This window comes from Egretta garzetta, unplaced genomic scaffold (genome assembly GCF_000687185.1).
Source record: "Egretta garzetta isolate BGI_Z169 unplaced genomic scaffold, ASM68718v1 scaffold112, whole genome shotgun sequence".
NCBI lineage: Eukaryota > Metazoa > Chordata > Aves > Pelecaniformes > Ardeidae > Egretta > Egretta garzetta.
In genome coordinates, this window is record NW_009258884.1 from 835,451 (window position 1) to 848,916 (window position 13,466).

Sequence of the window (13,466 nt, forward strand, 5' to 3'; positions counted from 1 at the left end):
TGGAAAGAGCTCTGAACTTTCAGAAATAGAAAACCTCTAGAGAAGGGATTTTGCAGCAGTTCCTGATCACAGTAAATCTGATTGCACAGCTGCACTGAGTCTGTAAGGGCAAGTGTTTCCCCTAAACTGTAACAAATGTGTTGAAGGGCTCAGGTACCCAGGTATGCTCAGTCCTAGCTGTTAATTCAATCCTGCTCAGTTAGAAAAACCTGTGTGCATCTGTGCCTGTGTTTATGAAAAGCCTTGTTTAGTCCCTCAGACAAAGAGGTCTCTGACACTTCTCCACCAGTCAAGGAACGATTGGGTTGCATTGTCAGCAGAGTGAGGAAGTGTTGACAAAGAAGTTGTCTGATCTCTGTTTTGCATCAGCCTTTTCCTTTCCTTCTTGGAGATCTCCAATTCTTTCTTGCTTAGGCCAAAGACAGAAGTTAGAGTGGGAATAATAATGAATAAAATTAAACTGTAGAAGAAAAAGATCCTGAGCTTTTTTTTTTCCCCCTCTTTGATTGTATGTGGGGTGGGGAGAACTTTTATGTTCTTATCTAAAACCTGGCATGTGCTGTGCTGCTTAGGGATGCACGCATCATTTTTTAATGAAGATTGTTTATTACTGTTGTATGAAACTCTGACAATACTAAGCTCTCTTCTGGTTACTTCAATCAATGCCCACTTAAAATTGGCTTGTAATTTAGTACTTCCCTTTCTATTGTGTGCGACCGGCTGGTCACGGACAGATAGCTTGTTGCCTGCAGAGGGTTTAATGAACAGAAGAATTGACTTGGGGTTTGTGGGGGATGGAGTTTGCCTCCCCCCCGCCCCCCGCCTGGGAAGGATCTTTTATTGTTCATCACCACACCTGTGAGATAGGGACCACGGGACAAATTTTTACTGTCCAGCAATGCTCTCACTTGGAATTTAATAAACACTTCTGCTGTCACACCTTAAACCATCTGAGCTCTTTTCTGTTGTATGCGTGATCAAATATTTATTCCCAACTGCTGTACACCAGAAAGTGCTGCCTTGGAGTAGCGGAGATCAGTTATTCAGGTAGTAAAGATGTGTGAATGCAGCTGGCAGATGAAGTCACCAACATTATGAATTCCCAGGCTGTCCTTATTGCCACAGGCAATAACTGACAGGCCTGAGCGGTCGCTGGTTTCCCATTACGGGCGCTGGTAGGGCCCGGGGAGCCCTGGCGTCACGGATACTTGAGCTGCCCCACTTCAGCGGAGCCGGCCAGCGCTGGTCACAGACAGATAGCTTGTTGCCTACAGAGGGTTTAATGAACAGAAGAATTGACTTGGGGTTTGTGGGGGATGGAGTTTGCCTCCCCCCCGCCCCCCGCCTGGGAAGGATCTTTTATTGTTCATCACCACACCTGTGAGATAGGGACCACGGGACAAATTTTTACTGTCCAGCAATGCTCTCACTTGGAATTTAATAAACACTTCTGCTGTCACACCTTAAACCATCTGAGCTCTTTTCTGTTGTATGCGTGATCAAATATTTATTCCCAACTGCTGTACACCAGAAAGTGCTGCCTTGGAGTAGCGGAGATCAGTTATTCAGGTAGTAAAGATGTGTGAATGCAGCTGGCAGATGAAGTCACCAACATTATGAATTCCCAGGCTGTCCTTATTGCCACAGGCAATAACTGACAGGCCTGAGCGGTCGCTGGTTTCCCATTACGGGCGCTGGTAGGGCCCGGGGAGCCCTGGCGTCACGGATACTTGAGCTGCCCCACTTCAGCGGAGCCGGCCAGCGCTGGAGGGTCCCTGTTGCAGAGAGATGTAATCAATATGGTCTGGAGTCCTTGACCTGAACCTGTAATTACCTGGATGGTATAAAGGTAGTTTGTTGTTGCAGATAGAGATTGCGCTCAGATCCTCGGAGTATAATGCTGAGCTTTGAAGCCAAGGAAGAGATTTGGCCCTTGGTCTATTCTTCACAGCAATTGCAAGGTTTTAATAAAGGTCATATAACGAGCTGTTCTTGGAGGGCGTCACCTGTTTAGTAACAGCAAAAATGTGCATCCAGCACTGCTTGTTTTGTACTTCTACGTTCTGTCAGCTTAAATTTAAATGAGTATAAGTTATGGTTCTTGCCTGGAATAACTTCTGAGCAAATGCTGTTAATAAGATATCTATTTAAAACACTTATTACATTACTTATTTGAAAAGCATTTTATGCGTTATTCCTAGAATAGTGATAGTGTGGGGTATACTCAGGTTTTTTTGTGTTCTTGGTGCAATAGCACACGCTTGCATGCGCTCATCCTCTCTCCATCCTATTTGTCTGTCTTGCTAAATGTGTGTGAGCGTGCGTGAGCTGCATAATAGAAAATTCGCATACTTAGAATGTTTTCGACTTGATTTATTTCATCTAATTTGAGAAAATGTTATCTGATGATTTTTGAAGAGAGCCTTAAGACAGAACTGACTTCAACAGGCTCCATGATGCCAGTGCAGTACACATGATTACATCTAGAAACAGCTATGCCCTATAGACTATGGCGATGTGAAGAGAAATTAAAATGACCTGACACTACTGACTGGGCACTTGCTGCTGGATCATTGCCTGGCTTGGGAAAAGGCTCAGCTGCAGGGATACAGGGAGTAGCGTTAATGTCTTGAAACACTGCTGGGTGTTTTCTGTAGGCAGGAGAAGTATACTGGTGAGGAACGGCATGGGGACAGTGACTGAAAGGCAGCAGCATCATTACATATGATTTTTGCATCTCTGGCTGTGGGTGGGTTAGTCTGTCAGGTCTGGAGATGGGAGCTCTGTGCAGCGTGACGTAGCGATGTGGGGTAGCTGCTGCCCTGCTGGTGATGAAGGAGGCTGTTATTCCTTATCCCAGTTTGCTTTTGGCTTTGCTGAAGAGGCTCATAGTAGTTGAAGCGATTCATCTCTTCTAAGATGGTTGTGCTTCAACACGTAAGTGTCCATCATCAAAAAAAAAATAAAAAATGATGCGACATGGTGACGTGCAAGTTGGTTCTACAGATGGAAGAGAAAATCAACAATTTCTACATGCTGCTGTGTTTGGTTGAATTTGACTTTCAGCAACTTAAGTTACTCAAGGGGCTTAATCCCGCCAAAGGCTGATGACCTTGTTCATCTTGCTAATGTGATCTCGATAGTTCATGGGGAACTTTGTCAAAGAAGCCCAGCAACTTCCATGTTGATGTCATAGCTAGATGAAAGCATGACTGTGACCTAACCAACAGAATAACCAAATACAAGGCAATGGGGGTTTTCTTTATAGATGAAGATAAGTTGCAGTGAGACCTCCAGGGGCCACGTTAATGGTCACTGGTGCAGTCCCCTTGCCCAAAGACAGTTGTTCTCATGTCACAGAACCCACTTGACGCGTGTACTGGCAGTCCATTAATGCAGACAGCGGAGTGTCTTATTGCTTAAGTGTTACATACCAACCTTCAGTTGGGGAAGCCACCTTCAGTTCATATAATGGTTTGTTAGCTGGAAGATAGCCGTATGCTAGAGCGTGGGGTTGGGCTGGGTATATAAACGCCTTCTGTTTACGGGGGAAAAAAAATCCAAAATGCACAATAGGTGTTTTGTGTATCAGTAGTTAATACAAGCTCATTCTGAATACAAGATTGTTGTTTGTACCCCTTAATCGTTTTTCATTAACAGTTGTTGTTGCTAATGTTCTGCGTAGGTAGCTTTAAAGTTCCGAATGAGTGGAAAGTGTTGATTCTAATCGTATCTGACACCACAATCTTCTATGGAACAACTCATGAGCTGAGATTCCCGATGGGCTCCTGTAGGATACAATATTTATTATAGCTTGAGATCCAAGAGCTCCTAGCTGCTGTTAAACTTACAAGAGATCCAGAAACCTCAGTGTCTGTACTTGTGTTTTTATAGATTGCACAGAAATAACGCGCTGTACGGTATTTGCAGAGAAGCGCGTCTTTGACATTTCTGCTCTTTTTATACAGTGCTTAAAGGAGTCTCTTTACAGATCTTGATATTTTTATGAGTTTGTAATGTACTCTAAGCTCATCTATTAATCTAGACTGTTTGAAATGTTCTTAAAATGGTGTTAGATGTGCAAGTTAAAAGACAAGTATTTGAACATCCATCTGCAAATGAATTTTAGAGTCAGTATTGTTTCAGGGAAAACTTTCATTTAGAAACAGCTTTCCAGTTTATAATAGAGACATTCTTATTTAACGACTTCACTAAATTAGGCACTTGCTCACCGTTTGCCATGTTTGCTTTGAAAAACCTCTAGACGTGCTTCATTATTTCTTGTTTCAAGTGTTTCTCCTCCGCTTTGGACTGTAGTCTCTGTCAGACACTAGGTTTTTAATCCTCAGGTTTGATTGCTGCTTCTGGTCCTCTTGAGATCTTCCAACTTGTCCTCCCCTGCTTTCAGGAACTGTTCCAGAGCATCAGCCTATGTCCTCAGGGCTCTGTGGACTCTTCCTTTTGCCTTTCAGCTTCCTCCTCCGTGTAAAATACCCAAAGAGGCTTGGTGTCCGTGTCCCTAAGGCACAGCAACTACCTGAATGCTATAGGTTGTGATGGCCTCTTTCAAGCAATTAAATCTGTAGGTGTAAAACTGGGCATGAAGCAGTCTCCAAGAATATTTTTTGGGGCTGGCTATTCAAGAGCAGTTGGAAATGATGTAGCAGCTGCTAAGCAATGTCTCCTAGTTTTGTAGTAAATCCTGGTTTTTTTGTTTGGTTTTTTTCTTTTAATTCTCCTCTTCATTAAGTGGCAAAAATAGCTTTTAAAAATAAGTATGGTGGCTCGTGATTTTTTTCTTTTTTTCCAAGTAGTGAGATAATAATGATGTATTTTTAAATCAAAACACTGCACAAAAAGAAGGGAGGAACTGAGGACAGAGTTGATGAGCTGCTGGTTTAGTGTGCAGCCGTTGAGTTGGCCACGGGTGTCATAGCAGAAATTGCTTTCAATGTGAATGTCTAATTTTCTTCTCGCTTGTATTTCCTCATTCTACAGATAATGAATTGGTCTGTGGATAATACGTTACTACATAATAATGTTTGACACTTCTTAGTATTTTCAGAGCCACAAAAACTCGTTCTTTTATAAGTCACCGGAGGCTTAATGTCTGATTTCAGACTTCATTTGGTCCAACCCACTGCTCATGGTGGAAAGACTCTACACGAACCCTCTACCCAGGCTATATCTGTGTCAATACTGAAATAGCTTTAAAGAGGAGCATCAGCCCTCACGTGTGTTTGTTCTTAATATAATGTCAGCGTACACACCTATTTTCATAGAATCATAGAATGTTTAGGGTTGGAAGGGACCACTAGTGGTCATCTAGTCCAACCCCCCTGCAGTGAGCAGGGACACTGCTAACTAGATCAGGTTGCTCAGAGCCCCATCCAACCTGGCCTTGAATGTTCCCAGGGATGGGGCCTCCACCACCTCTCTGGGCAACCTGTTCCAGTGTTTTACCACCCTCATTGTAAAAAATTTCTTCCTGACCTCTAGCCTGAACCTACCCTGTTCTAGTTTAAAACCATTTCCCCTTGTCCTAACACAGCTGGCCCTACTAAAAAGACGTTCCCCATCTTTCCTATAGGCCCCCTTTAGGTACTGGAAGGCCGCAATCAGGTCTCCCCGTAGCCTTCTTTTCTCCAGACTGAACAAGCCCACCTCTCTCAGCCTGTCCTCATAGGAGAGGTGCTACTACTTTGCGGGTGTTACAATCACAGCCTCCTCACCCCGTCTTCTCCTTGCCGAAGAAAGGATGTTCTCTGCTGGAAGTAAATATTTATATCTAAGTTGAAATATAGTCTGTTGGTACTTACTTGTATATATTTTATTGCCTTAATGACGTAAGGGGTAAAAAAAACAGATGGAAAATATTTGGGTTTTCTTAATTACCCAATACTGTGAAATACCCATCGGCTTGCAGTCATCCTGGCTCCTCCCCCTGCCTTGGACTCCATCCCTGGCATGATCTCAGCCAGTTTTTAACAGGGCTTTATCTGCTCCTTGCATTGCTTTTAACTTTCACTTTTTATTAGAACCAAAGCTACATTGGGTGCCAGTTAGTACTCCAGCGACGGGTGGAGTGCTACAAAAAGCCAAAGCTGGTGCCAGCAAGCGGTTGCCGCAGAGAGCAGCCGGCGCGTGGGGTGAGCCGGGAAGGGGAGCACGGGCTGAAAGGAGCCCCTGTTTGTCACCATCCTCCTCCTCGGCCAGTTCCCCTGTGCAAGTACGGAGTTGCTGGCAGTGCCTCCAGCTGTGGGGGCTTTGCTAATGGGAGATCTGTTGCAGTCTTGACCACCGCTGGCTGCTGGGGACAAGCCTGCCTGGGGCTCGCCTCCTTCCAAAAAGAGCGCAGAGTCTTAAAGGGAGCACGTAAAGCCAAGTACTTTGCGTACATAAACCTTCTGGTGCTATTCCCCTTGTAAAGGTGAAAACAAGCAGGTCACAGTCAGTAAATGACAGAAAGCAGACTTGGGATTATTCACATCATTAGCACAGGATTTCTCCAGATAAGAGGAGTGGTATATGAGCCTCTATTGCCCCAAGGCTGTCTTGCGTTTACTGCGCAGGGCGTGGTCCTTTAAAATGGAGCAAGAACAGGGAAAAGAAAAAGGTGGTAATATGACTAACATATGGTTTTTGCTGGAGTTTGGCCACACATTTAAGGCCTCAAAGTGGATTCCTGGGGCCTTCATACGCTATCCCAAAACCAACACGAAAGCCTTTCCAAATATATTTTATAAGCTCTGCGATTGTAATAGTCCTATCAAAAATCCCATGTCCCCAGGTCAAGTGGGGTGCAGGCCCTCCTCTTCTGAAATCCCAGGCTTGCCAAGTCTCTCTTGCCTGATATTTGCCTCCAGCAACAGCGGGCAACCATTTGTGCCTCCTGTGCAGTGTGTGCTGCGTAGAATACCTGTAGGGGCGTCCAGCACAGCTGCTTTCCCTTGAGCTCACATCTGCTCGGAAGGAGTGGGACCTACATGCGCTCACTTGCCTGGGCTTTTGTCCCAGATGCAGCTGGCCCTGGCTGTGTATGACCCACCTGTATTTCTGGATAATTCGTAGAATTTGCTAGGCTTTGGCAAAGAGGCCAAATGCTTGCTCCTGAGTGTCTGGGTTTGAGCATTCGTTTTGGTAACTGGCTCTGTTGTTGCCTTTTGCATTACTTTTCCTTTGCTCCAAGTTATGGTGCCGTTGATGTGAGAAATGCAGTACAGGAACTGGAAACTCTGTAATTCGTAGCCTCTTTTAACATTGGGACCCTGCAAAAAATCCTGATGATACCACTCGGGGGAAGGAAGCCTCTAAAAAGGTTGTACGTATATTTTTGCCTTGATGCAAAGAAACAGGAGCAGCCACCGTTACAGTAAGGATCTTGCTAGCTCTTTGCTACCAGGACAATTTCCATTAACTGAATTTGCATTAATTGAAAAAGTACCTCCTCAGACACTCACCTATAACGTTTACAGCATGAATGCTGAGCAAATCGCTGTGTGCTATATTGCTCGACCATCACTTAAAATATATTTTTAAAGTAACCAAAACATTCTCTGAACTTATTTGTGATGGAATGTCAAATTTAGTAATTGACCATAGATCACCTACAAGGTTGGTTGTGCTGCTGGTGGATTTTTTTAACAAACAGAAAGTTGCCATGAAAGAATTTGCAGAAGCAAAGAAATACTTTTGTGTTAGTCTTTTGGTTTTGGTGTTCCTATTTAAGCTTTAAAAAAAAAAAAAAAAACAACAACCCCAAACTAGCAGAAGCAAACAACAACAAAAACCCAAACCAGCAGGCACATGCAGTATATAGTGAAATGCTTACATGGAAGTACATTTTACCACTGAAGTTGGATAAAAAATTCACTATATCATAAGTGAACCATTTCCCCCTTGCTTTGTGTCTAAAATATGAGGAAAAACCTTGCAGATGCATTATGCATTTTACAAAAGAACATATGCATGCATTTAAATCATTTACATTTCATCTTTGCTTTCTCTTATTTTTAACCCGTATGATGGTGAGTGACAGCATGTTTGGAAAACCGAGGTTGAAAGCAAAGTTTAAACTTTCATGCCGAATAAGATAAACTGCAAGCAGTGCTTCAGTATTTCATGATTTTATTTCAAAGTTGCGCTGATGCCTTTTCCTTTCTCTCCAATGAAACATGTGACTGAAACTTTGGGAATCTGGCTTGCAAAGGAAGATTATATTGCGGTTGGTTTGTGCCAGTCTTAACAGTGCCTGTGAAGAAAGAGAATCCATCTTTACTGAAGCAGGCTCTCGGGAGAATGCGCAACTGTGTGCTTAAAGATGCTCTGGATCAGGGCTCAGGAAAACCATTAATTGTTGATCATTAGGCACTATCAAACCCTCCTCATGCTATAAAATCCTTTTTGATGGGGGTGAGCAGGGGAGGATAGAGAGATACCAGCTCTGTCTGATGTGACTGTTTTCCAGCACTACCCTGCCGTTTGTTAAATTGGCAACTTTTAACGGATCCGCTTATACAGCGGGTAGCTGAACAAGAACTTGAGCTGGGGGTATGATGTTTTGTTTAATGTCAGCAGCAGGCACCGCTTCCCCATTGCTACGAGTGGACAAATAAAACTCAGCTTTATTGGCCTAGTTATAGCCTTTTAATAACACTTCAGTGAAAGATTGTGCATGCCATGAAGTGCTGAACGCGTGCTCTAACGTGATGCAATGTGACTAAAGTACAGTGATATGTCAGATGGGTAGCAGCCTCTAATGCAGGTGAGGGTGTGAGCAGTCTGTGCTCCCTGTACCGGGGCTTGGGGAGCTGGGCCACCAAGGGTAGCGGAACAGCCGAAGGACCGTGCGGACGTACCTGGGTGACGCCCAGGAGCGGGGTTTGTCACCTTCCCCGCGGCCCTGGCTGTGCCACCCGCGGGCTGGCTCCACACAGAGCTTGCCCGACGGTCTCGGCGTGGTGATAAGACCGTGGTGCTGAGACCCGAGCTAGCTCTGCATGCAGCCAGCTACAGTTTGTTAGCTTAGGCTCCCTGCCACGCAGAGGCAGATGAACCACTTGCAGACAGCGGCTGGCCCTCGATCAGGGTAGCTGAGCTTGGGCCCGGTTCTGCATGCTAACAGTGTGTGTCTTCTGGGGTTGCCAGTGAGAGTTCGGCACACGTAGAGGCTGGAGGATTTGTTTGTAAATGTAGATTTGGAAGTTAGATACTTACACGTGCTTCTGTGATTCGGAGCTCAAAATACAGAGTAACTTTCATCCCTAACAGCTTGCAGAAGTTTTTCCCCTTTGTCTTCACCTCCCGGGCTCTCTGTAAGAGTTAAACCCAGAGTTCTTCATTTATTTTGCTAGTAGAGATTGACTTACAATTGAGGATATCACGTGGAGGACCTGTAACTTCTTTGTATATCCATCCTGCCATGTTTAAAACCAAGTCAAGAAACTAATGAGGTTACAAAAATATTGCTGATCCTGAAGCAAATATAGTTGGAGAACATATGCTTTGGTTTTACGTTTCTGCCTCTAAAAGGTGACTCGTCCCATGTTTGTCATTTAATTTAACATTCTATATATTTTTAAACGGCTGTATGATTTGAAATCTCCAGATGCCATGCTTTATGCTAAATGAGGTTGACAGTTCAGTGATGTGGAAGACCATTATCTCACCTTTGTGCTTCTAAACTATAGCCACTTGCCTTTGCCTGTTCATAATGCATTTACTGCATTACAGCATAGGAATTTTTAACACCTATTGAAAGCATTAATTAGATATGCCATACTGATGAGCACTTTGAGATAAGTGAAAAGCAAGAACTGATGCTGTTCTCCAAGTTCATATTTCTCCCATTGTTCATGCTGGGGATTCAGTAAATGATTGAAGAACACGAGTAATAAATGCTGACTGGGATACCCTGTATCATGTATTGCTGAACTTTTAAATTTCACAAGGAACGACAATGATCTGTATTAGTTTTCTGGGACTTAGGTGGTATCTTTAATATGCCACTGGAAAGCAAGTGTAAGGTGGTCACGTGCCGGTGGTAGCTTGGTGAGATGTTCCTCGGATGATCAGTGTAACTGAGATAACGTGGACTCCCAAAACCACAGCGTGGGAAGTCCACTGGATTTTCAGACATGATGTAGAGTCATTTCCCTAAATGCTGTGGTCACTCACATTATGACTAATGTATTCTGAAAGAAGATGATTTGATCAAAAAAAAAAAAGTGATTTAAAGATAAAATAGTAGCCTTGTAGAAGTTTATCTTGAGGGTGATTTGCTCTGGAATGTTACTCCCATTTTTAAGTAGATTTATTGATATTATGCATTCTCTCCTGGTGTTTAGTCATTAGTGAAAGGGATTTGTGTATTTCCACAAGCTTCTGTTAACATAAAAGCACCAGTGCAAAGTCTTAGCAGCCAAGAATGCAAGTTTAAAAAAAAAAAAAAAGTTCCAAGCGGTTCCATCATGATGTTTGGGGATCGATATAATCCCATTCCCATAAATTGAAATCCTTTTAAGAATGTACAAATTCCACTTGTTTTGCCCTTTTAAAGGGAAATAGGTTCCATTTCTTCAGATTATCATGGTGTCATTTCAGAGGATAAGGAGTGCCCATAGAAGTAGAAGTCCCCGTATTCCCCAACTGCACTCGAGTGGTGATGCCCAGTGTGCCCCCTACTGCTGCCGAGCCGTGCTGTCCCCCAGCAGCCGCCCCGGCCCGGTGCCGTGGACGGCCTTCTCTCCATGGCCCGGCCCGGTGCCATGGACGGCCTTCTCTCCATGGCCCGGCCCTGGGCTGGCCTGAAGCATACGGCCAAGTGGGCAGGTTACAACTGTGGCCTCCCCATCCTCTGACTGTTCCCAGGCAAGACGTGTGGCGTGGTTTTGAGAAACGGCTCTAAATGGCTCTAGCCCTACTAACTGGTGCTATCTATAAACCAAAATGCCAACTTTTGTATCCTATTACCGTTGTCCTGAGTCAGCAGGTTTCCTATAGAATCATTTTTCTATAAACTTGGAAAATGGATAATCATTACTTGGACTGTTAAAGTTCAGTAATACAAGAATAAGTCATAAATATGTCACTTGTATCTTAAAAGCTAACCAGCTCGAAACTCTCCCTCTTGTCTAATCTGGCCTCCAGTGCCTTTGATCACCATTTTCTCCTCTTTCTCAGCACCACAGCTAACTTCTTAGTTTTCCACATTTTCCTTTGCCGTTGTGACAGTGTTCTGCTGCAGATTACAGCTGTGCTTAGGCACCATAAGGTTTATATGATTAGTCAGCATTTGGTTTCCATATATAGCAAAAGTACGTCTGGAGAAAATATTCTTATACATATTTCCAGGCAATAGGATCAAAGAGCTCTCTAGGTTCTCAATTTTAATTTATCTCTTCTTGCTCGCTGTATAAGGAACATCAAAAAGAATCCGTGTTTGCGGGAGGGAAGGAAGCCTTTTGCTGTGTAGCTTTGGGAGCACCATTCATCCTGGCCAGCTTCAAATCCTGGCCTTTCTTCCTCCGTGGCGTTGCTGAGATGTGAACTTTGGTTTTCATGCCTACATGTTTCTATCCAGGCGCGACTTCTTTCTTTTCTTGAATCCTGTGACCTCTCCTGCTCTTGTTCCATTGATACTCAGAATTACCCCTCGTCTCTGCCTGTCCCACTCTCAGTTTCTGGGCTCATCTTCCTCCTCTGTCACAGCAGTTCCCATCTTCTCTTCTGCCACAACACGTGCAAGGTTCATACGCTTGCATTTGATTGCTTGTTCCTGTCTCATCTCTGTTTTTCTCGGTAATTCCCCCAACCTCTCTTCATACTCATAATACCTCTCAGTGTTTGCCTTTACACAAGAAGCTCATCCTTCAGGCGTCAACTCTCAAAACACACAGGACCATTCTGAAGCTCTTTGTCTGCTGTGATGTCTACCAGAAATGTGATAACTACCAGTGCTTCGAGTTCGCTCTGTGCAATGAGTTATAGGCGTAGCTTTAGATTATCGTATTAGGTGCTGTATTTACATCAGTATCTCTTGCAGCTCAATTAGATCGTTTTCTGTGCGTCTTTCATTAGATTCTTACAGCAACAATTTGTAAAGTTTGATGTTTTTGCAGTGGCGTGGGTGCTGCTGGAGACAGCCATAGGTAATTGTCCTGAGGAAGTAAGCAGTATACTTTCATTATACAAATCCATATAACATTTTCCTGTGAGTAAATTTTCTGCAGTATTAGTAAGTGTAGTAAGCCAAGACATTTGAGACCTTTGTGCATCACATTTTTAGAAAGACCTCTCTTCTGCTGACAGAAGATCTGCATTTAAAAAAAAAAAAAATATAATTAGTTTGATTTCAGTCATCTACTCAACATTTCTAAGCTACTTGCCAAATGATCCCAGGTGTGGGATTGCAGCAGGTAATTTCCTGCGATGTATTTGTGCGGATGATTTTCTGTGTTAGAAGATCATATCTGCTCACCTGGCCTCTCAGTGACAGAGAAATCCTTTGTTTATTCATTTAGTAGGCAGATTAACCCTAATGAATATGGCTTCCTGGAAATAGATACAGGGGACAATGGCCAAGTGAGGAGTGGGGAGAAATGGGGTGAATTCCCTTTTCTTTCTTCACTTTTAAATAATGGTAGCTTTCATAGCAGGGTGTTTTAAATCGGAAAGGAACGCAAAATATGTCAACCAGAAATTCTTGATTTTAAACAAAATCTTTTCTTTTATGGTTCAAAGAGGTGCTGGGGCTTTCATAGCAAATCTGGTACAATTCTGCCCTATTGAATCTGTTTGAATGCTTTGTCCTGTCAAAAAGTAGGGTAAGGTGGGGCCCTGAGGTACTTGCACCCAATGGCACTTGAGTCCTCACAGTTGGGAGGACCTTGATGTGTGTGGTTAATCTTCACTGTTTTGTGGAATATGGTTTTATTATTATTATTATTTCTGTGAATTAGGGCTTACTAATACCATCTGCCTTTGAAATAGATCATAAATTGTGTTAGGCAGCCAGAGAAAGCTGTTAGAGTCTTAATGGCTTAAATGAGTTCATTCTGTTTCTTCTTGTTTCATGGGACTAAAACTCTGGAATGGCGCGTTAACATATATGTTGTGTTTGTTACCCGAGCAGCTGTATTACAAAAGACAACAATGTTCATACAAGGGTTAGGCTGCATGTCTTTTTTTTTTTTTTTTTTTTTTTTCTTTTCAGTCATTCTCTCGTCTTCAGTTGACACCGCAAGCTTCACGGAAGCATTGCAAACTGTACGCCTTCTTGTGTTCCTGTTGTGTGATGCGGGCATGTGGTCTGCATGAGCTCCGTATGAGGTTTACGAAAGGCTGTACCATTATCACTTCTATTTAAATAAATGAGGAGTAATTTCTCAGATGTTGTCGACGTGACCTTGGGCTATTGTTCATGACACGGTACGAGAAGCTGCCTGGAAAAGTAGTGGAGGTGAATC

General features: G+C 43.4%; 1 protein-coding gene across 4 annotated transcripts in view; it reads left to right on the forward strand.

The window, feature by feature from the left end:
• Positions 1-13,466, forward strand: part of BCAS3 (BCAS3 microtubule associated cell migration factor) — a 384,390-nt gene that overhangs the window by 183,121 nt on the left and 187,803 nt on the right. The window lies entirely within an intron of this gene.